The sequence below is a fragment of the Neovison vison genome, chromosome 6 (genome assembly GCF_020171115.1).
Source record: "Neovison vison isolate M4711 chromosome 6, ASM_NN_V1, whole genome shotgun sequence".
In the NCBI taxonomy this organism is placed as follows: Eukaryota; Metazoa; Chordata; class Mammalia; order Carnivora; family Mustelidae; genus Neogale; species Neogale vison.
The window spans coordinates 92243065-92266394 of record NC_058096.1 but is presented as its reverse complement, the minus strand read 5'-3'; the positions used below and the strand labels follow the sequence as shown (position 1 = coordinate 92266394).

Genomic DNA, 23330 nt, shown 5'->3' with positions numbered 1-23330 from the left:
AACAGAAGTTCATTCATTTATCAAATATTTATTATTTGTGCCTACTATTTACCAGGCACTTTTCTAGGCATTGGGGATACAGGAGTGAACAGAAGAGACTATCTGCCTTCGAAACTTACAATTCAGGGCCTCAGAATAATTGTGTTAACTCACATGAGGTGAAGATGAGATCTGGAAGTAGCCCGAGTTCCACGTACTATATACCATACTTCTAGAGGACCGTCATGTCCCAACCTCTTCTCAACAATCTGGTCTTCAAGTACAAACATCCAAGACAGACTGTTTTTCACTTTAAGCAGGTACCATCTAGTATGTTCTGGGCCCTCCTAGTGGTGAGCACAGCAGGCAAGGGCCCTGCCTCATGGAGTTTACACTGACCAGATAAATATACATGCAAATATCTTAGTGCAAACTCTGTTAAGTGCAATGAATAAAACATACTGTGCTATATGAATGATTCACGGGGGCCTACTTCCTGTTGGAGAGGAGATCAGGCAAGGCCTCTCTGAACAAGGGTCATGTAGGCTGAGAGCTAAAGGATAAGTAAGGTTAAAGAGGGAGGCAGTATTCCAGACAGAGGGAACAACCTGAAGGCACAGAGGCAGGACAGAGCCTTGTGACTGTGAGGAACTGAAAGAAATCAGGAAACAAAATGGAAAGAGGAGGCCAGCTTAAGTAGTAGGGATCAGATCATACAGGGCCTTGTAGGTAGCAAGAAGGCTGCATTTTCCCAAACTGTAGAACAATTTAAGAAGCTGATATTTACAAAATGGATTATAGGGAGTCCAGAGCAGAAGCTTAAGGACAAATTGAGTGGTTATTACAATAATTTCGGTGAAAGGAGATAGTAGCCCTATTGATGTAGGTAGAAAAGGAGCAGAAAGATTCTGGACATTCTTATTAAGACAGAGACTGGACAGGACATAGGTAATAGAAAAGATGACTTTCAGAGTTCTCCTAGGCCACTTGGGTGGGTGAGGGTGCCCTTCTCTAGATGGAGAAGGTTGGGCGAAAGCAGAGAGGGTTGAGAGGTCATTAGGAATTGTGCTCCGGTTAGATAAATCTGAGACGCCTATGTGACATGCACTTTGGGAGCTAAGGAAGCTGTTAGATAAACAAGGTTAGAGTTCAGAGCACAGGTCTGGGACAGCGATATATTTGGGAGTTGTCAGCACATTTAAGACTATCAGGATGGATGAGATTTCCTGCGGGCTGTGGGGGAGATGGCCTATGGCCAAGCTCTAGGAAATTCCATTACATGTAAGACTTGGGAGGATAAAGAGAGAAAATTATCATCCATGTGAGAATAGGGCCTGGCAAAAGGAACACAAGGAATGTTTATTACTCACCTAGAAACAAATTAGTTTCCCTTGAAAAACAGACTCCCAGTTTGGAACAATACTACGTAGGCTGGAATAGCTGATGTATTAGGTTGAACCACATGAATTGCCTTTTTTTTTTTTTTTTTTTTGGCAAGTCAGAAACAGTCCAATTTTGGCAACTTCATGAAGTTCAACCTGATACAAACACATTTTGGAACAAAACCCATTTAAATCACGGTATAGTATACAGTCCTAAAATGTTGCCCTTTCACCTATGAAAAGTGATCTTTTGCTTATATTAGAGGCTCTTCTATTTCCTTAGATGCTGCAAAAGACATTAAAACAAATCATACACACTAATGCTACATAACTCTTACCTATTAGTTCTACCCTGACAGTCAGGCTGACAGCCGGAAAATGCCATTGACAACCTATCACCATATTCGGACTGCTGAGAACCCCAGTAATCTATCCCCTGGAAAGCACATTCAGCAGGGTAAGCACTTGTGATTTCATACATCTCCAATTTTCCGTCTGGCTTAAGAAAATTCTCTTCACTGAGTTGTCAAGACATGTGCCCTTCTCACAACTACGCTTTTTTAGTTTTACAGTTTTTTTCCCTTTCATTTTTATCATTGAGAGGGTTTACACCATTGAATCATTGTGAATCTGTCTACACATACAAATTCAATAATAAACAGTCAAATTGTTTATTGGAAATAAAGAGGCTCTGAATAGGGCTTAAAGGCCTTACAAATAAATAAGGTGACTTTCATAGCAACAAGTTTGTCCGGGTTGTGAAGCTTTCTTCCTAGGTTCTAAGGTTGGGTGTTTTGATAGGAATTCTGGATCCATCTGACAAATGAAATCTTAAAGGTTTTCATTGACAACTTATTCTGATGGGGAGAAAGAAGAAAACATTTCTTAAAATATCAGCTGGTGTACTATTAAACAAATACATAAAGAGAAAGCTTGTGTGTTGTCAGACTTACAATCAAATGCTTGTCTTTACTTGTATAAAGATAGGGACTACTCCGGTTTGTTGTATATGGTTACTAACTCTCAGGGATGGATTGATTATTCATGCTAGTTAGCTAGCTGAGCATTATGTTTCTATATGGGTAAAATACATAATTAATGTTTGGTGGCACTTAAGATGCAGGTATCAAACCAAAAACTAAAATTTTCCAAATAGGATGACATAAAAGGAAGGTGATATGAACATAAACTAGAGCAACTAAAAAATTTTAAGACCGAAAAGAGAGGAAATGAGACAAAATTTTAAAGTTGACTTCTTTGCTCTGAAGGCAAAGGGAAATTTTTACAGACATGTATCAATGTCTCAATAAGCCATTACTTTTTATAATATGAACCAAACTGAGTACAGGTGAATAAATACAATCCCCTTAAGGTAGATTTAAATGCTTCAGTAGATTCATAATTGTTACTATCTTTTTAGGTTTCTAAGCTTGTATTTTAATGTGATAAAATACATATTAAAGTTCTCCCATCTTAACCATTTTTAAGTGTATGCAATTGTTACTTTTTGAACAATTATTCTCTTACTTCTCAGACTCATGACTGTCTTAGTCATTCTTCCTTAGCCATTCCCCTTATCTCATTCTAGGGATCACAAATTGAAATGCCTACAGAAGCCAGGGGCGTAAGGTAAATGACCCTAAGTAGCCCCATAGAAGACAAAAGAGAATGGTGGTGATTGTGGAAAACTGGTATTCAAATACAGTAAACAGACACACACACCACACACACACACACAACTTACCTGTGGGCTGACTTCTGACTTATTTTGTCATCTTTGTATAGTAGTGAACAGAAGGATAAAAACTATTGTGTGACCCAAATTTTCCCTGAATCCCCATCATTGTTACTGCCATCTCTGGGTCAGCACCTTGCCTTTGCTTCTTCCCAAGTCTATTTCTGTCCTCTCTTTATTCTTTATGTTGTGTGTTTATTTACTTGTTTCCCTTGAATCCAAATCTAATACCAACGCCATATATTCTTTTTTTTTTTTAAGATTTTATTTATTTATTTGACAGAGAGAAATCACAAGAAGGCAGAGAGGCAGACAGAGAGAAAGAGGAGGAAGCAGCCTCCCTGTCAAGCAGAAAGCCCGATGCGGGGATCGAACCCAGGACCCTGAGATCATGACCTGAGCCGAAGGCAGAGGCTTTAACCCACTGAGCCACCCAGGTGCCCAAGGCCATATATTCCTTTCCAGATTGTTTTACATATTTTAATTCTACACACTCAGTACAAATAGGCTCATGGCTATTCGATGTTCAGTATGGATTACATCTTTGCCAATATAAAATACCTTTTTTTCACCAAATTAAAGCCCTTGCCTTGAATTTTATCTTATTTTGAAAAATATGGCCACCCTATATTTTTAAATTAATTTTGTCTATTAGTGCTTTGCCACCTTTGTCTTTAAACCGGTATCATGTTGCCTAGCTTTGTTTCTTTTAAAACCTAATAGTTTGATTTTGTTTTTCATCCAGCCTGGTAATTTCTACCTTTTAATAAAGGATTAAATCTAATAGTAATTGTAATGTATGTGTTTAGCATTTTGTCATGTTTGGCTTTTACTTTTTACATTGATTGCATTTCTTTCCTTTGTTCTAAAATATGTATTTTCCATGAATGTGATAGAAAAAATATCTATTGAATCCATAATTTACACAGTAAGGCATTTAATATGCTTTCTTATATAGCCTTGTTTTTGAAGTGATCAGAGATATTTGATCCAGAATTTTATTAACTTTTTCCTACCATAGGAATCTTGTAAGAATTAATTTTAATACCTTGTTTTAAAACAATAGCAACAACTATATAAATGTCATGTTTCATTTCATAGTAAGCATGTAAGTATGCATTTTTTTGTTGGTGGTGATGGTGGTAAGTGTGTCTGCCTTTGTGTGATGAGAAGATTGTTCTTTTGTTCTTATGCACACCGAATCACAGCCCAGCTGGATAAGCAGTTTTGGATCATAAACTTATCCCATTGCAATTCTGTACATATCGGCCTGTTACCTTTCATTACTAAATGCTGCAGAAGGGAAGTCTGATGATAAGCTGATTTCTACTCCCTTTATTTTTCTTTGCAGTTAAGGTTCCCCCTCCCTTTCATTTTAAAATAAAAACTTACAAATGAAAAAACAACTTTAAAAAAGCGTGGTTGGGGTGCCTGGGTGCCTCAGTGGGTTAAGCCTCTTCCTTTGGCTCAGGTTATGATCTCAGGGTCCTGGAATCGAGCCCCTCATCGGGCTCTCTGCTCAGCAGGGAGCCTATTCCCCCTCCCCCTCTGACTACTTGTGATCTCTCTCTGTCAGTAAATAAATAAAATCTTAAAAATAAATAAATAAAAAAGTGTGATTAAATCTTGGTCTCTGTTCATTAGTTTTGCCTGGTGTTCTGAGACTAAATTATATAAATGAGACTATTACCTTCTATTTTATCTGCTAATCTGGGTTCCTTATAATTCAATCCTCCGTAAGTCTTCCCTATATATATTCTTCAATTTTATAATATACAGTTGACCTGTGAACAATGTGGGAGTTAGGGGCTCTGACCTCAGTAGGTAGATAATCTGTGCATAACTTTTGACTCCTCCAAAACTTAATTACTAATAGTCTACTGTTGACCAAAATCCTTACTGAAAACTTGAATAGTCAATTAACACATACTGTGTATATATTTATATACTCTATTTTTTCAATAAAGCCAGAGAAAATATTAAGAAAATCATAAGAAATACATTTTTACAACTATATTTATCAAAAAATTGACATATAAGTGCACCCGTACAGTTCAAACTTGTATTGATCAAGAGTCAACTATACTCACATTTTTACATGCACATTTTTAAGGCATACAGTTTAGCAGGTTTTTATGTATTCATTAAACTGTACCATCACCACTATTTAATTTTAGAACATTTCATCATCCTAGAAAGAAACCCTATAACCATTAGAAGTGACTCTACATTTCTCATGTCCCTTGGCACTAATCTATTTTGTCTTTATGGATTTGCCTAATCTGAGTATTTTACATAAAACATAGCACGTTGTGTCTTGCTTTTTTTGTTTAACCCACTGTTTTCAAGATATTCATGTTGTAGCACCTATCAGTTCCTCATTCCTTTTTATGGTCAAATAACATTCAATTGTATGGGTATACACATTCATTGAGGGGCAGTGGGCTGTTTCTGTCTTTTATTTTTGAGAAGGGATAGGGGGTAGGGGCGAGGGAAAGAGAAAATCTTAAGCAGGATCCATCCCTGAGATCAGGATCTGAGCTGAAATAGAGAGTCAGATGCTTAAGTAAGGCACCCAATACCACCCAGGCACCCCTGTTCACACTGCTTTTTGACTATTAATTATGCTCCTATGTAACATTTGTGTACAAGTTTTTGTGTGGGCATATTTTTTCAATTTTATTAGGCATATGCTTAGAGTGGAATTGCTAGGTCATATGCTAACTATAATGGTTAACATTTTGAGTACTAGCCAAATTGTTTTTCAGTGTGGCTGTACCACTTTGTAATCCCTCTAGCAGTTTATAAATGTTCAATTTTCTCTATATCCTAATACTTGTTATTGTCTGTCTTTTTTATTTTAGCCATCTAATGGATATGAAATAGTATCTCATTGTGGTTGATTTGCCTTTCCCTAGTAGCCAACATTATGCATATTTTCATTTGCTTATTTGGCATCTGTGTATCTTGTTTGGAGAAAGAAATGTCTGTTCAAATCCTTTGCTTAATTTTAATTGGTTGTCTTTTATTTTTGAATTATAAAAAAGTTCTTTATGTCCTTTGGCTATAAATCTCTTCCCAAATTTTGATATTTAAATATTTACAAATATTTAAAAATATAATTATATTTAAATTAAATGTATTATATATAGTTTATATATAATATATAAATATTAAATATTTAATTTAACAGGCAATTAACACATACTTTGTATATATTTACACACTATTTTTTAATAAAGCTAGAGAAATTAAGAAAATCATAAATTTGTAGTACATTTATCAAAAAAATTGACATGTAAGTACACCTGTACAGTTCAAACTTGTATGGGTCAAGAGTCAACTATACCCACATTTATAATTTTATTTTAATTTATATTTAAATATATAGTTACTTTACATAATATATATTTAAATATTTACAAATATTTAATCCCTTTCTGTGGTTTGTATTCCCATATTTTTTGTGTCTCTTGAATCACGAAAGTTTTAAATTTGATGAAGTCCAATTTATATTTTCTTTTGGTTACTAATGCAAGATGGTGACAATTTACTCCTATGTTTTCTTCCAAGCATATTACAATTTAAGCTCTTATGTTTGGGCCCGTGATCCATTTTGAGTCATAATTTTTGTACATGGTGTGATACAGGGTCCAATTTCATTATTTTGTAGGTGGATGTCCAGTTGTCTCAGTATTACTTGTTGAAGACTATCCTTTCTCTTGTCAAAAATTGACTATAAAATTAAGGGTTTGTTTCTGACTCTCAGTGCCACTCTACTAATAAGTATATGATTGGGTACACTGCATTTTCACATAAGTTTTAAAATCTTGTCAATTTTTTAAAAAAACGATCTATTTTGATTCATAGCAATAATATTGTTTCCATCCATAAACACAAGGTATCTCTTTCAATTTATTTAGGTCTTCTTTCATCCCTTGTAGTGATGTTTTGTACATTGTTTTATGTTTTTGGTATACAAGTCTTGTATTTCCTAAGTAATTTTTTGATGCTATTTCAATTGGATTAAAGTATTTTGGTTTTGGATGTTCATTGTCAGTATATAGAAATATAATTGATGCCTTTATCTTATATCCTGCAAACTTGCTGAACTTAACTGTTCTAATAGTTCTGCGTGTTTATGTGTGTGTATGAATTTTTTAGAGTTGTCTATATACAAGATAATTTCATCTATGAATAAAGATGGATTTACTTCTTCCTTTCCAATCTAGATTTTTAAAATTTCTTTTTCGTGCCTAACTATGCTGGCTAGAACCTCTAGCAAAATGTTGAATAGAAAGTGGAAGCCAACGTGCTTCTTATTCCTATCTTAAAGTAAAATATTCAGTCTTTCCATTAAGAATAGTGGCGGGGGGTTGGGAGGTTGGGGTACCAGGTGGTGGGTATTATAGAGGGCACAGCTTGCATGGAGCACTGGGTGTGGTGAAAAAATAATGAATACTGTTTTTCTGAAAATAAATAAATTGGAAAAAAAAAATAAAGTCCTGACCAAAAGAGAAAAAAAAAAAAAAAAAAAAAGAATGACATTAGCTGTTAGGTTTTTGTATATGTCCTTTATCAGGTGAGGAGATTCTTCCCTATTCTAGTTTGTTGAATGTTTTTATCATGAAAATGAGGCGAGTTTTGTCAAATGTTTTTGTGTCTATTGAGATGATTATGTGCCTTTTATTCTACTGATACAGTGTATTACACTGATGCATTTTCATGTTAAACCAACCTTGCATTCCTGGAATAAATCCCACTTCATCATGGTATATAAGTATATAATTTTTATCTGTTGCCAGATTTGATTTACTAGCATTTTGTTGAGGATTTTGGAGTATATATTCCTATTTTCTGTTTTGGTAGTTTGTGTTTAAGTATCAATTTGCTCATTTCATCTAGGTTATATAATTTATACAACATAATTGTTCAGTGTTCCCTAATAATCTTTTATTTCTTTGAGACTGGTAGTGATGTCTCTTCTTTAGTATATTTAATTTTAAATATCATTTTCTTCTAAATTCTAATAAAGTAACTTAACTTCTTTTTCTATTGACTGGCATGGCTTCATACAATATTCAATATGCTGTTCACTATTAATTGTATTTTAAAGTTTGGGCTCTACTTTTCCATACATTGAGGTTCTTTCACTTTTACATTGATCTCATTGTACCTATATAATATTTTGTGCAACACTTGAAAATGTTTTACAATTAGATGACACCCTTCCCAGTTTCCTGAACATTTATTTTAGCAGTAGGGAGTACTTAAATTTAGAGTTTTTAGTGTTCATTTGAATTTGAAGTTACAGTTCAGTTAAAATAATAGATCATAACAAAATAAAATCTAACATTTAATAAAATAATACTTACGAACAGGCCTGGTATTCTGCAGTACACTTTGTGTGAAACCTCATTATATAAACATAAATAGTGTTTGAGTCAATTACAGATTACAAAACCAAATTTGAACCCAGTTTTGTTTGACAGCAGAGCCCACTTTTTTTTTTTTTTTTTAAGATTTATTTATTTGACAGACAGAGATCACAAGTTGGCAGAGAGGCAGGCAGAGATAGAGGGGGAAGCAGGCTCCCTAATGAGCAGAGAGCCAGATGCGGGGCTCGATCCCAGGACCCTGGGAATCATGACCTGAGCTGAAGGCAGAGGCTTTAACCCACTGAGCCACCCAGATGCCCCGCAGAGCCCACATTCTTAACTACTGGTTGACAAACTTTTTTAAAAGGGCTAGATAGGAAATAGTTTCGGCTCTGGGCCATATGGTATTTGTCACAATGACTCAACTCTGCTGTTGTATCAAGAAAGCAATCTCCATAATATGTAAACAATGGGCATAGCTGTATTTCAATAAAATTTGATTTACCAAAAAAGTAGTGTGCCTGCAGCCCATAATGTGCCACCCTGTGCTCTTAACCCACATACCACACTGCCCTACTTCTTCTTCAAAGCCATCCCGATTGCCATATTAGATCAATTTCTTCCGCTTGTGGACTTCTACCATAGTAGCTATTGTAATACCAGTCCTAAGTCACATATCCTTGTTTTTAAAATGTCTTCTTTTGTTAACTGTATTGACAAAAGACTATGCCAAGGAGTAAGTGACTTTATACATTTTGTTTTATCTCTATAAGGCACCCAACCCCATATTACAGATTTTAAAAGTAGTATAGAAATGTATATATCACCATATCTATACAATTTTGATAAAGCCACTCACCTGAAATCACATGATAGAAATGTAAAAATTGAAAAACAAGATGTTGATATGGAAAAGTAGACAACTGTAATACAACCGAGATTCTACAGTAAACCTATTTGATCATGAGGCTTTTTAAATGTAGAATAACTATGTATTTGTTTCCATTTTCTTTAGTTACCACTTTTTCCTCAAACTTCCCAACCCGAAGGAATCATAGTTTATCAAAACCGTAAGTCAATGATATGTCAAAGATATGTCTTTGTAAAAAATTCATCAAAATTTAGGTAGTAATTACTGTATGGATGTTGATAATAATTTTCACATTTTAAGGAATGAGTAATAACAATAAATTCCAGATTAAAATTTTTTAGGGTGAGCTCCTCTCTATGAAACAATGGCTTATTTTGCTTTTTCAGGCAGCTAAACACATCTTCTTTAAAAAGAACCTAATATTAAATTGTTCTTTCATTTGTTCTCAAATGCAGGCTACATGGAGATTCTTTGATACCTTGAGGATTACGGTAGTTTAAAGTAGACAAAATCATCATTTCAGGTGTTACTATGCCTGTAATAAAAAGTTTTGGACTAGTATTAAATGTGGTATGGGCCAGATGACCTTTAACCAGAGATACCAGCAGTCTCTGAAGAATGCCTTTGCCCAGAGACTTGAAGTTTGGTAGTCATAGATGTAAAAACTTGAGTGTAAGAAGGTTAGCATTTTCTAACCTGGGGGGAAAAATAAACATGAGGCAGAGTCAGTTAGAATGACAAGAAATATAATTTAAAGTTAACATGGTTTTAATTTTCAGACAACAGCGGAAACTATTAACTGGTTACCCCCTAATCATTCTCAAACCACTGTTCTCCTGCTTTATCCACCATAAAGGCCAAAAGTTCTTGATACTTCAGACTCTCTTAAATAAACTAGGGCCATCTGCATGCTAGGGGCCAGCCAGCAGGTCCACAGTAGACATTTGCAAGAGGAAGGTGTTGGGAAAGCTATTATTTCCTGATTAAAGGAAACACTCAAAAGACCTACAGCAATTCCTATTCTTCCTGCCCTGAACTATAATATGATATCTGGATCAGCAGGAATATCCATCCTGCAGCAAGCACAAGAAAGAGTATGAGGACATAAGCCTTACAACACAGAGACTCCAAACAAAAAGTAAACAACTACTTCTTGTTCTAGAATGATAAATCCTTATTGTTTTATGTTCTTCTACAAAAAAACTTAAAACTGAAAACATTTCTAATTGACATATACTATAAAACTGTTTTTTAAAATTGTCAACTACTTTTGGGCCATGAGTAAAAATTTGCCTTTTCAGATAATCTTGATAGAAAGATTTATTCTCCTTCAAAATGTTTAACTTTATATTAGTAATTATTAGCTAAATCTCCTGTTATAATAAAAAAATTAATAGTTATTATTAGGCCTTTATGATTCTAGGTTATTGGCATTTTATTTTTAATATAATTTCTAAAAGTCCCCTGACTTAGCAAAACCAAAAATTATACCATTGTTATGTGCCTGTAAGGATACTGATATTATCAAAATTTTATCCAGTATTATATGTCAAAGGATTTAGGATATAAGATATAATTTAACCTGCTTTGAACATAGAACAAGAATTTAATATCTATAAGCAATTTAGGATACTTTGTGCAGGTTTCTTAACTGGAAGACTGACTATACCTAAAAAAAAAAAAAATTAATTGCTTCAATGATTTTTAGATTGCTTTATGAAGTACACAACAATTAAATAGCAAAATTATATATCATAATACAGTATTTTAGCACACTAGTAAAAGGTGGAAAAAATAAAGTTTATTAACTCTTCAAGTGACATAGGGTTAAAGACCTCAAATAAAACTAATTAGTTTTTCAAAATTTAGGTCATCAGGAAAATGATGGAAGTTATCCGATGTGGGCAACATATCAAAAATATTCCACTGAACTGTTTTGGGCCCATTCAAAAGAAGCCAGGATGCTAGGGAAATGGGCTTCGAGTTGTTAGGTACTCATTCAATTGCTAGATTGCGCAATAGATAACACTTTGTGACACTTGAGTTACTGTTATTGAAAACTCTGGTATGAGATATATCTGAGAAAAACAGTATACTTGGGAAAATGAGATTATCAAAATAAATTCCATCTGCCTTCCTTCCCACACTAAATTAGGAGCTATGAGGAGCTCATAAGGCTCCTTTTCTAGGCAGAACCAGGAGGAGGTCCTGAAACGGGCTGAAGCTGGAGGTACCATTCTGCTGTTAGGATGTACAGAAGGCTAGCACTGTGCACTGTTAATGCCAAATCTCAGAATTCAACCCCTGCCCATGCTCACTCAAAGATGACAAATACCTCTATAATTTGGGATTAAGAAGCCTGAATCAGGCCTTCCAATGTAACCATTTCATTAAACGCTGAACATCTAAGACCAGTTAAATTTTAGTTAAGATAAAGCCTCATATTACATTTATCTGTTTTTCCCTAAATCTCTATTTCTGCGTCAAGGAAAAAAAACAGTCGTAGAAAGTGTGCCTGTGAATGTGCAGGGAATGTTACTTAAAAGTACATCTTTAAGTCAGCAAAATTTTAGAGGCAAAGAGGACCAGATTCCAAAAGGCATACAATTAATAAATTTATATTTAAGGTACATTCATACGCAAGGTTGCAATTAATAGTGATGTTTGCTCTATTCGTTCACAAAGTCAAGAGTAGACACCAATATTTATATTTAGCTCAATATAAGCAAGTGCTGTGGGCAGAGGGCTGCACTGGGTGTTAAAACAGATGTCTATGAAAAATTCACTCTTCTAGTTGTACTTGTTTGTGAAAAATGTAATATGATGTTTCATTACAGACTGTCAAATATTTAAAATTTGTTACCAAGTATAGACTTTATATAAGGCTCTTAAATAGAAAGGTACACGAAACTCAGTTCTGAAGTCACTAAGCATCTGGTGAGGAAGACAGTTATGAATTCAGCTAACTCTAATACAAGACACAATGCTAAGCATGAAGAGTAATGCCAAAGAACATGAAGAAGGGAGGTTAATCAATTACCAATTCTAAGCCACTCTGTATCTATTTGCATGCTGGAAAGACGTTAAAAAGCAAAGAAAAGGCAGTTAAATATCTGCTATTATTATTTACTACTAAAAAACTATCTATAATTAACTCAAATCCTCCAGGTCTTATAATAATGAAAAAAAAATTATATTTGAATTCTTCATGCTAACACTAATCAGATTAATTTGATTCTGGAAGGTTGAATGCAAAAGACAATAAATGCCCAAGCTTAAACACATTTCTACTTCCTTTCTTCTTGTTTGTCTTTTTTTTTTTTTTAAGAAATGATCAGAAAAATAGAAAGAACAAATTTAGCTTTTATGGAATGAAATATATGTTTCATGAGTAAGCTTCAACAAAGGTATCTTATTTAGGTAAAATGATGTTGAGCCATAGGTTTCCCTGGCTGGAAAATGCAGACCTTGTTTGACACCAGTGGGAGAGCCCTTTCCCCTCATCCATATTCCCTATTTCTGGAATGAATTTAGAAATGTTGGCACAGAAAACTGTAGATCAGTCTTCGTAGCCCACACCATCTAAATGAAATTGGGCCCAATGGACACTTTTGCAAAGGCCAATCAGCACGAAGACATTCTCAGAAAGCCTAATGCATAGTAATTATTCTAAGGTCAACTTAACTCTTGTCTGTCAAAATGCAAAATGTCTCAATGTGTATATTAAAAAAGTCTCAGTCAGTAGTTCTAATTCAGTAAGCGGTCCTAGGGCCACTTCATGCTGAGCGTGACACAGGATGCTCAGCACAAGCAGGAGATAGGAAAGAAGTATGTCGTTTCCAGGAGCCAATAATTTAGTTACTTAAAATACACTTACCCAACTTTAAGGACTGGATTTTGGAAACATTAGAAGACTGAAAACAAAACAAAAACAAATCCTTACCTTTGTATAATAATTAACCCGCATCCCCCAAAGCACTATTTAACCTTAGAAGTTTGCTGTAGAAAGGGGTGGGAAGTGTTCTTGCTCATCTTTAGGGTCTGGTTCAGGATCTCTGTTATGAAGGGGAGAAATACCTTTTACATTTTCACTTCTTTTTAATATTACTTCTTTTTAATATTACGTCCAAATAATTCATCCACTCCGAAATGAATGTATACACAGAAGATCTTTTTTGCTTTATTTTAATAACCCATTAATTAAAATCTAATGGATTAATGTCAGTCTGACTCCAGTTTAAAATGACAACACGGGGCACCTGGGTGGCTCAATGGGTTAAAGCCTCTGCCTTTGGCTCAGGTCATGATCCCAGGGTCCTGGGATCCAACCCCACATGGGGCTCTCCGCTCAGGGGGAAGCCTGCTTCTCTCCCTCTCTGCCTGCCTCTCTGCCTACTTGTGATCTCTGTCTGTTAAATAAATTTAAAAAAAAGTCTTTAAAAAAATAATAAAATGACAACACAGGAAAGTACTATCTCCAACTATAGGTATTAGGCTTCTAGAAATGATTGGGGGGAAAAAGGCCATGCAACCACTTATAGGCATTTAACAAAACAGATCAAATCTTGTTACTCTTTTGCTAAGGACAGTTTCTCAAACTGTTTATCAAATAGTATTTTTCAATTTTTCCTATCTATCCCCTTCTATAAATCACCCTCCTAACACACCAAAAACGTGTGATCTTGAATCTTTAAGTCTCACTCTTCTGTGCTGCATGCATCAGTGAATCTTCCTGTTAGAATGAGAAATCCACGCTACTCAATTATTTTCAGTCAATAAGCTTAGAGTCAGAAATTTGAATTAAAAAAGTTCAAAACATATTATAATTTGAAACTAGCCAAGTCTTTTGGCTAAAGAACAGTGATCCCCAGAGCATTGTCCAGAGACATTCTTCACTCCGTTGGTTTTTCTTTCTCTTCATATCATATGCTCACTAACAGCCATATACAAACACTAAAAATCAAGGGCAGAATAAATAATATTCTTTTAACCTAAGAGCTTTACATAAAATTATAAACTGTCACATATAAAATCATCTCAACACCAGTAACATATAGTCAAGAAGTCTTCAGATTATCTGAGATTTAAAATGAACACCAATTTAAAATCTTTTGAGACAAGTTCAAAGTCACAAATACCGAAGTACTATATATTGCTAATGATTTTCTCCCTTATAAAAACATGCTCTTACTCCCAAATGATACAGGAAACCAATCTCTTTCACGGACAAATTAAAGAGGATCCAAATCTTGGAAGCAGGCAAAACATCCAATACTTTAATACCAAAAACTCATTCACTCTTAATGAGATTCTATCCTTTATGATACCTCACAGCAGAAGACCCAGAAATAGTTGGGATTCCAAGTACATCTGAATTTCAGCTGTTTTGGTATTTTTTTTCTATTCCAATTTACTTGATTATTAACTGATTCTCAACCAAACTCTTTCAAAAGATCTTTTAATAAAGGCTCTGAAAGAACTTCATTGCCAATATTATTACTAATTATTATTATTACATGGGGTAAATAAATTAATGACAGCAAGTGTTCTATTTCACAAAATCAAATAGAGACAGAGATTAAGAAATATTCTAAGACTCTGACTCAGAACAATCCACTTAATCATAAATAAGGATAGACACAATATTTTCCAAGCCTCACTATACTCTATATCCATTTTTTTTTCTCCTAAAATCATGTACATAGGGTCTCATCAGCTACGTGGATTAATAGACTCTCCCGAGATATAGTAAAGATAAACTCAGATCCTTACCGTGGCTAAGTTTAGTGGCTACTGATGCTTTTTCTTTATACCAAGCTCTCTTGCTGCTTCTAATATCTGATCTGCTTGGGGACAATCTAAAGGCAGCTGTTTTTCTAAGATCTGTCCATCTGTGTATTTCTCTGGTGTCTACAAATGTGGCAGGGGGTGCTGGAGGGGAGGAGTAAGTACACTGTTAAGTCTTTTAGGCTTATCAGTAGTAGCACTAGGTAGGACAGAACTTTAATCTATGAAAAGAATTCCTTCTGGCCATTTCTTTTCAAAAAGGAATTTTGCGTGTGTTACAAAAATAAAACCCAAAAATCCTAAGTAAATGAGAAAAGCCTGAAAACAAGAAAATAGAAGGTAATTACCCCATTGTATTGATCCTAGTTTAAAAAAAGAAAATCCAGATTATTTTTGCCCAGATCCTGAAATACACAATTGTCACAATGAAAGCATTTCAGAGCATAATGTGCTGCAATATGCTACTATGATTAAAAGCCATGTAATCTGAAAGACCTCTGTAACAAAAAGAAAACGACTAGGAAAATAGCTATTTACTTACTTTTCTAAAAAGAACGGCTGCTATTTTGTGATAGTTACACAAAGGGAGGTGTGACTTTCACCTTTACCTTAAAGCATATTTTCATCCACAGGTATTTAATAACATTCAAAGAAACTGCACAAGGCTTAACACCAAGAATAAACTGATTTTCTGACACTATTACATGTGTTTTAAGCCTAAACACATCACAGCACATACCAAGGGTAATCGTCTGGCACACAGAAAAGATCCTCACAGTTTTTCTTGTACTTTAGTTTTTTTAAATGTACAATTATTATCAGACCCAAATGAGAGAACAAGGGGCAGCAATGAAGTACTCCATATGTTCCCACTGGAGGCTAAGTCCTGGTCTTTGTTCCAGTATTCTAGAGCCTCTAGAAGGAATGCTAAGTATCCATCCATTAAAACGTTTTTACATTATTGCTGGCAAAGTTATACTTCTGATAGGTCTAGTTATTTTGATTATTCCTGCCTGCATTTGCCTCCTTAGTACCAATCTCTTTCAATTTTAGGAACCTGCAGTAAACCACCCTGGAAAACAGGTCGGTAGCAGGACAATCTGATAAAACAACGTACAGGGTAGACACTGAAGAAGAATGCAAAGTTATTTTCCTAGTAAAAGAGTTCTGAAGTAATTCTATATCAATGACAAAATTTGGGGGTTTTTACCAGCTACGCACCTATCCAGATATCATCCTCCTTATCCTCAATTAGCAGGGTTTCCCTCAACATTAAGATCTCCCAGAACAGTTTTAATGGTATAACTCACACCAAAAACACCAACCACGCCCTTAATACTCAGAACCAAGCCACCTTTTTGCTTTTTCTCCCCACTACAAAGTCCAAAATGTACATCTTTCATCTAAAAGGATTCGCATCAGTTCCCTAACCCGAGTCAGGGACTCTTAGCTGTGCCTTGATAGAATTCCTATTGGAAGACGCTTTCTCCTGGGCAGTGTGAGGACGCCCAGAAGAGGCACCCACGCTTACCTCCCACACACCTGCAACCCCTGGCGGGATGCTGGAGCTGATGCTCGGAGGACGCGCTCCGCTCCGCTCGTGCTCCAGCTCTCGGCTCTCCCGGGAAACTAGAGTCCAGACTGCGCCTCCGGCTGCTACAGGGACCCAAGCTCCGCCTCCCCCTCCTCTAGTTGGAGAATTCGGCAGCTGTTGCTCCTCCCCCTGCTGTTCCAGCTGCGGCCCCGGCTGGTGGCGGCGGGAAGCTCTGCCCTAGTACCTTCCCGCTCCCTCCACTTCTGCAGTTGTTCCTGCCGCTTCCCTTCCCCTGGGAACTCCTCTCTTCTCAGTCAGTGGCCTCACACCTGCAGCTGCCTCCTACCCCGCCCGCGCGCCGCCTCCAGAAACCCAGGCTCACACTATCCCTTCCTGACGACCCTCAGGTCTGGCCGCCTGGTGTGCCTGGGGCTTGTCCACTTTCAGGGAAGCTGCTCCTCCGGCCAGGACGCATCCACACACCGCTCCCTCTCTCTACGCCAGCGATTTCCCCGGTGCTTCCGCCCTCTGGTGCAGCGGCCACAGCTCTGCCGCCCCACGTTACCCGCCTCAAGCTCTCCCCACAACCCCCTTACTTCCTCTGCTCTGCTAGCCCGCCCCCACAATGGGTGAGTCGCCTGCAGGGCCGACCCGGCACCCTGATTGGTGCAGGTGAGAGCTGACCCCTCCCTTCCTCCTCCTTTTGAACACCCTCTCTCTCTGTCTCACCTCCTCCCGCAAAGCAGAGAACTCTCTTGTTATTGGCTAGAAGTGTCCCCACCCATCGCCTTAGGCTCTACCGCATGGCCTGCCGGGAATTGTAGTCTTGCTTTTGTAGAAATCGCCGACGAAGCTGGCGAGTGGGACTACGAGTCCCCATAGGCCCCTGCGCGACTCCGGCTGGGCAGGATTCCGGACAACGCCTGGTTCCTCTCGGGTCCTTCCGGCGTCGCCGGAGTGAATTGATCCGGGAGTTGAAGAGGGCTCCAAAGGTGGGAAGTGAAGTCAGTGCCCCAGTTGCCGGTAAGGTGTGGCTCTTCTATCTCAGTCTCTGTAGCCCCCAGCGGAACAGAGGAGGTCTGGGGTCACACAGGGGCCATGGCCGAGGCACTCGGGCTTGGCTCTGGCAGGCGGAGCGGACGGGGCTGGGAACGGGGCCCTATGGGCGTAAGCGAGGTTACCCTACGCGAGTGGCGTAAAGCGGGTGTGTAAATGGTGCCTACCCTGCTCGGGCCTGAACGCCTCCAGGAAGTCTCCTCTAGGTGGGGGCGGGAGGGGAAGGGCGAGGTTGGCCTCTGGTGCCCCTGGAGCAGGGAGAGGGCGGATGTGTCTGGGGTGGGGTCCTCTGAAGGTGTGGCTTGGGACGGGGAGCTGTGGCTGCTGTTTTCCCCCTGCTTTAGAAGTAGGATAGGGGAGAAGTGGAGGAGGAAAGGGGCGCTTGGGAGTCTGCTCTTAGGGTGACTCAGGTTATGCCCTTTGAAAGAAGAGGAGAACTGTAAAAGAAGAGTCATATGTTGACAGAGAGCTACGGATTCAGTTCCAGTTTCATGATGTGGCCCTTCTAAGGAGGTAATTTTGCCTCTAAGCAGAAAACCTTCACCCTCTTAGGTGTAATTCCAAAGGTATCTTTACACCGTTCTGTTTTCAAAGACACAGTTTTCAGATGCTGATGAGAAACTGAGGGGATCAGTGAAGTGCCCAAGGTCACACACGTAGGGACTGATCTGAATCTAACCCAGTTGTAATCCAGTTTCTGAATCAGGGCTGCCGCACCAGAAAGACAGAGTAGGGAGGTTGGTGGTTTTTTGAAGTGAGTGGGGGAAGTTGCAAAGTAAGGCATTTTATGTATTTCTGAGAAGCCCTTTGTGAGGTGAAGAGTTTTTTTGAGTTAGAGAAATTCCTCAGTTAAACAAGGACACACTCTTGACTTTTTGGAAAAATAAGAATGAGTGTTCAGCCTACTTACTACGGGTATCCTAAGTGACGGGCTGTACCACCATTTCAAACGCTAGATAATGAGATAGGAGAATGTAAAAAAATACATCCCATCTTTACATTTTTAGAAGTTACTCCTTTTCCTACCTACCTTAGGACTGACGGTTTTTACTCTGATTTTGTAAAACTGACGACAGTAGTGTAGGAATTCTTTCACAAAACTTAATTTATACGTTTTTCCATTAATAATAGCATCAAGAGAGTTTAATGTGCTCCTTACTAGAAAAGAAGTTACGTTGCATTTCTTGTAATTAACATCACATTTTTGTTGATTTCTCTTTACTTTTCCCCTCATTTTCTTGACTCCAGTGTATGTGTATGTCTGTATAAAATCATCAAGTCCTTATCTATTTTATTTTTCTTAGCATTATAAATGACTTTTAATCATCCTATTTATACTGAAGGATGGGAAAATTAGACATTTATATTTTATATCGAGCACAAAGCAGTATCCTCGTACTGGTCTTATCCTTTATAATTGTTTGTTCATTTATAGCTCATGAATATTACTAAATCTTTAGTAGAATTTTAGGTGTGTGTTTTTTGACATCAAAATTTCTTTTGTGAGGTTTATGTGCAATAATTCAGTATCTACTGATAGCTAGCAGTTAATCCTGGCTTACTGTTGTATAAGTTGACCATTGAAATATTCTGCTTTTTGAATGTATTCTGTGAATATTAACAGTGTCTAACTTTTGAATACAAAAATGCTTTCTAGGATCATATATTGTGTATTGTTCCTGTATGATTGAAGTTAAGATGATCTGGAAATCAATATAATCTTTTTTTTTTAAGTTTTTATTTATTTGCCAGAGAGAGAGCGCACAAGCAAGCAAAGTGGTGGGCAGAGGCAGAGAGAGAAGCAGGCTCCCTGCTGAGCAAGGAGCAGGATGCGATCGATCCCAGAGTCCTGGGATCATGACCTGAGTTGAAGGCAGCCGCTTAACTAACAGGCACCCAGGCATCCCACGGAAATTAATATAACCTTTAACATAGGATAGAGATACAATATTACAGAATGAAGTAAGGAAGTATTGGAGTAACATAGCGCCACAAGTAATGCAATACACAAGGAAGAAAGACCGCCTAAACAAAATTATTTGGGGATAACTGGCTCTATGCTATATTACAGGAGGAAATGGTAGTTTACATAGAGGGTAAGTAAACTGAACGTGAGTTAGTGATAATAAAGCAAGAGTGTTAATGTGTTTTCTAGGTGGCAGTGTAGGCATTTCCTTTTTGTTGGGGGAAGTATCAAGGGAATTCTCTAACTTTTGGAATGCAGCTATGAGGTTGTGGAATGAGCTTTGGAATTAAAAGTCAGGAAATTTTGGAAGCAAGTAAAATTAATGTACTTGTTCAGTGTGTATTAGTTTTTGTCCTGGGTTCAGTTCTATCATTACTCTTCATCTCTTAGGTTAGTTATAGTTTTGATATTTCATCTATTTGCAGTGATGGAGTAAGGTTTTTATTAAATATTTATCATCTTTCAGTCACATGCTGGGGTACTGTGGTCACTTTGGATCTCTGCACATTGAAGAATTTAGGGTTCCCAGAGTTACGTGTATACTTGTATTTTTATAACAGTTTGCAGTTCACCAGTATCCACATTTGTTCTCACTTTTGATTTTGCAGGAGCATTGTGTCACTTTTGGACATCATCTCTTATAGGACTTAAGATGTCTCCCATATACATCTGTCGTTGAGGGTAGAAGGTCATGAGAACAGGACTCTGTATTATCATTGCATTCCCAGTAGGTAAAATAATTGAGTACCTGTTTACACAGAGAATGAAGAAGTTCGTATTAGTTAAGTGTAAAGTCATGAAACTAGTGATTGGTGGGATTAACGTATAAGCCAGGTCTTCTGGTTATAGATATTACTATTAATGAATAAAGACTGGGTTCCTAAAATAATTTATTTTATATGAGAAGAGGACTTAAAATAACTTAAATATTCAAATTCTCTTACCCCCATACTCTTTTTTTAATGCTGACTGTTCATCCTTTGCCTCCCTTCCAGCTCTCTGTACTTATTCCCAACCTTTCTTATTTACTGCACCTTTCAGTTACTACACACATAAGTTCCTTCCTGACTTAGGAACCTTTGTACATATTCCATCTCCCTGTGGGATTCTTCTTCTTCCCTTTCCTAAATCTGGCAAAACATGTAGTTAATTTGCAGATTTCAGTTTTAATGTCATTCCTCAGAGGAACCTTACCTGACCTTCTTTGACCCTTCCTCCTAAGACTAGAACTTACTATATAGTAAGTTCCCAGTGTATCTTCACCTTCACTTTGTAGCATCATCACAATAGGAACTTAATTATTTCTTTACTTATTTGATAAATGTCTGACTCCCTCACTAGACTATAAGCTACCTAGGTAGGACCCTCTCATTTGTCATGTGACTGGCACACTCACACTACTTACGCAGTATCTGGCACAAGTAAGTTTTCAGTAAATGCTTGCTGAATGAGTGAGTCAATGATTGAATGAGTGCATTCATGCACAGTGCCTCCAGCACTCTGCTAGGGACAGAAGTATAGAAATAAGTAAAACAGATTTGCTTTCCACCCTTAGATGAAAGGACTTACTACAGAAGTTTTATAATAAAAATAGTAGAAAGATGTTTGTTCTTTTTGGAGGCCTCTAAAAGCAGGAGATATTGTTTTCTGTAGGGAAATGACAAAGGAGTCATTTTCTGTTACAGCAGACTTTGTGTATAACAAAGCATTTTGGAGACCTTATCTCTGTCTTGCTTTTTGCAAGCAACATTCATTATAACAAAATACAGATGTGGAGGAAACAGACTTTTAATGGATTCTGTGCTTCCCGAATGTGATCTCATTTTGTCCTGAACTAGAATTCATGCTTTTCTTTTTTCTTTGTTGTTTCATTCTGTTTTTTAACCATGGTATCTTCTTTTGAATTTTACTTTTAGTATCATCTGCTTTAGACAAGGTGACTTTGTAAAATGGAGTCATGCTTGTTTCAAAGGAGCTTATATTTTGAGCTTCTTGGAAAGTTTCATATTTCACTGGGTCCTGTTTGCTTTAAACTTAGATACTTATGAAAGTTAAATGATCATTATTTTAAAAATATGCAAATCCATTTTCAGGGATAAATTTGTGTTAGATTTTGGTAGTGAAAACAAAGTTAATGATCCTTTGTGGTACTATAATAATTGCATAGAATAAATTGAACAGCTCTGAGTTGTTATAACCTTAAATGCTTTCATGAATTTACCAATTCCCATTCCTAGGAGAGATTGTCAAAAAATTATTGCTAGTATTTGGCTTTAAAATTTGATAATGCTCCCAGTTTTTATTAATAAATGTAAGTCTTTAATAAGTCCTAAACTTACTTTTTTAAAAAAAAGTCTGTTTTTATGTTTTTTAAAAAAAATTTTATGGTATTTTTTTAGCCAAGAAATTCATATTTACCTAGTTTAACCTTAATGTGGAGAATAAAGCTGAAGTACTTCTTTTTACATGTTTTTGGATTATCAGGGTCATTAAAATAGGTAATGTTACTTCAAGTTTTCAGCTTATTTCATGGTAAATAAACTGTAAAGGAGATTTAGAAGGAAGTATGAATTTTTTTGTATATATTCATTTGGAATGTTAAAGAAAGTGGCAGTCTTAGATAACTGATTTTTGGGGGGCATACACAGTGTAACCAATGAAAACAACTTTATTGTAGCATTTAGAAATAACTTGTTTGCAGGAAGGTCCATTTTTGTAGGAAAATGAAAAATTAAGTTTTTTAATTTTATCTACAAAATTATTTGCATCTTTGATGTAGTGTTGTATTACAATCTTATTTTTCTTTTTCTCTCTCTTTTTTTTTTAAGATTTTATTTATTCATTTGACAGACAGAGATCACAGGTAGGCAGAGAGAGAGGAAGGGAAGCAGGCTCCCCGCTGAGCAGAGAGCCTGATATGGGGCTTGATCCCAGGACCCTGAGTTCATGACCTGAGCCAAAGGCAGAGTTTAACCCACTGAGCCACCCAGGCGCCCCACAATCTTACTTTTTCAAAATTACCCTTATATTTTTGGTTTGAATAAACTTTTTGTGTGTGTGTGTGTGTGTGTGTGTGTGTGTTAACTACTCAAAAAGTGAGTTTAATCTATTCAGTCTTACTCATACTTTCAGGGCTCCAGGGAGGCTCAGCCTACAGTTCAGTTTATGTTCCCGGGGTCCTAGGATGGAGCCCCACATTGGGCTCCCTGCTCAGCAGGGAACCTGCTTCTCCTCTTCTCCCTGCCTGTCCTCTCTCGCTATCTCTGTCTCTCAAATAAATGAATAAAATCTTAAAAAAAAAAAAAAAAGATCCTACTTTTCTGTAGTTGCTTGGAATCCGTTAATTGTTGCTATTTAAAAGAAAAAAAGATTTTTATCAGCAAGCTTATGATGTATTGGGTAATGGCAATGCAGTGTATTAAATGGTAGTGACTAATGTTTACACAGGCCAGTCCCTTGGAAATAAGTTAGTAGAAGTAAGTATAGATTGCTTAATAATACTTTGGTTTATTCATTTGTCAAATATTTATTGAGTATATATTATGTGTGAAATTAACCTAAATATTTAGAAAAAGCTGGGATATAATCGGGTAGCTAGCATTTATTGAGCAGTAACTCAGTGTCAGGCATCATACTAAGCCA

The 23330-nt window shown here is 36.7% G+C and overlaps 2 protein-coding genes across 6 annotated transcripts in view; one reads left to right on the top strand and one right to left on the bottom strand.

Moving 5' to 3' along the window:
• The window catches only part of SERPINI1 (serpin family I member 1), a 71731-nt gene extending 54445 nt beyond the window's left edge, over window positions 1-17286 (bottom strand). The window contains exon 1 of the mRNA XM_044251734.1: window positions 16664-17286. The gene's annotated coding sequence lies outside the window, so the exon portion shown is untranslated. The remainder of the gene's footprint in view (window positions 1-16663) is intronic.
• Window positions 17287-17579: 293 nt separating this feature from the next.
• The window catches only part of PDCD10 (programmed cell death 10), a 43217-nt gene continuing 37466 nt past the window's right edge, over window positions 17580-23330 (top strand). For 4 of the 5 annotated variants that reach the window (XM_044251730.1, XM_044251729.1, XM_044251728.1 and 1 more), the window contains exon 1: window positions 17580-17689. The gene's annotated coding sequence lies outside the window, so the exon portion shown is untranslated. Of the gene's footprint in view, window positions 17690-18149; window positions 18236-23330 lie in introns of all 5 variants that reach the window. The other variant, XM_044251731.1, reaches the window with a different exon arrangement.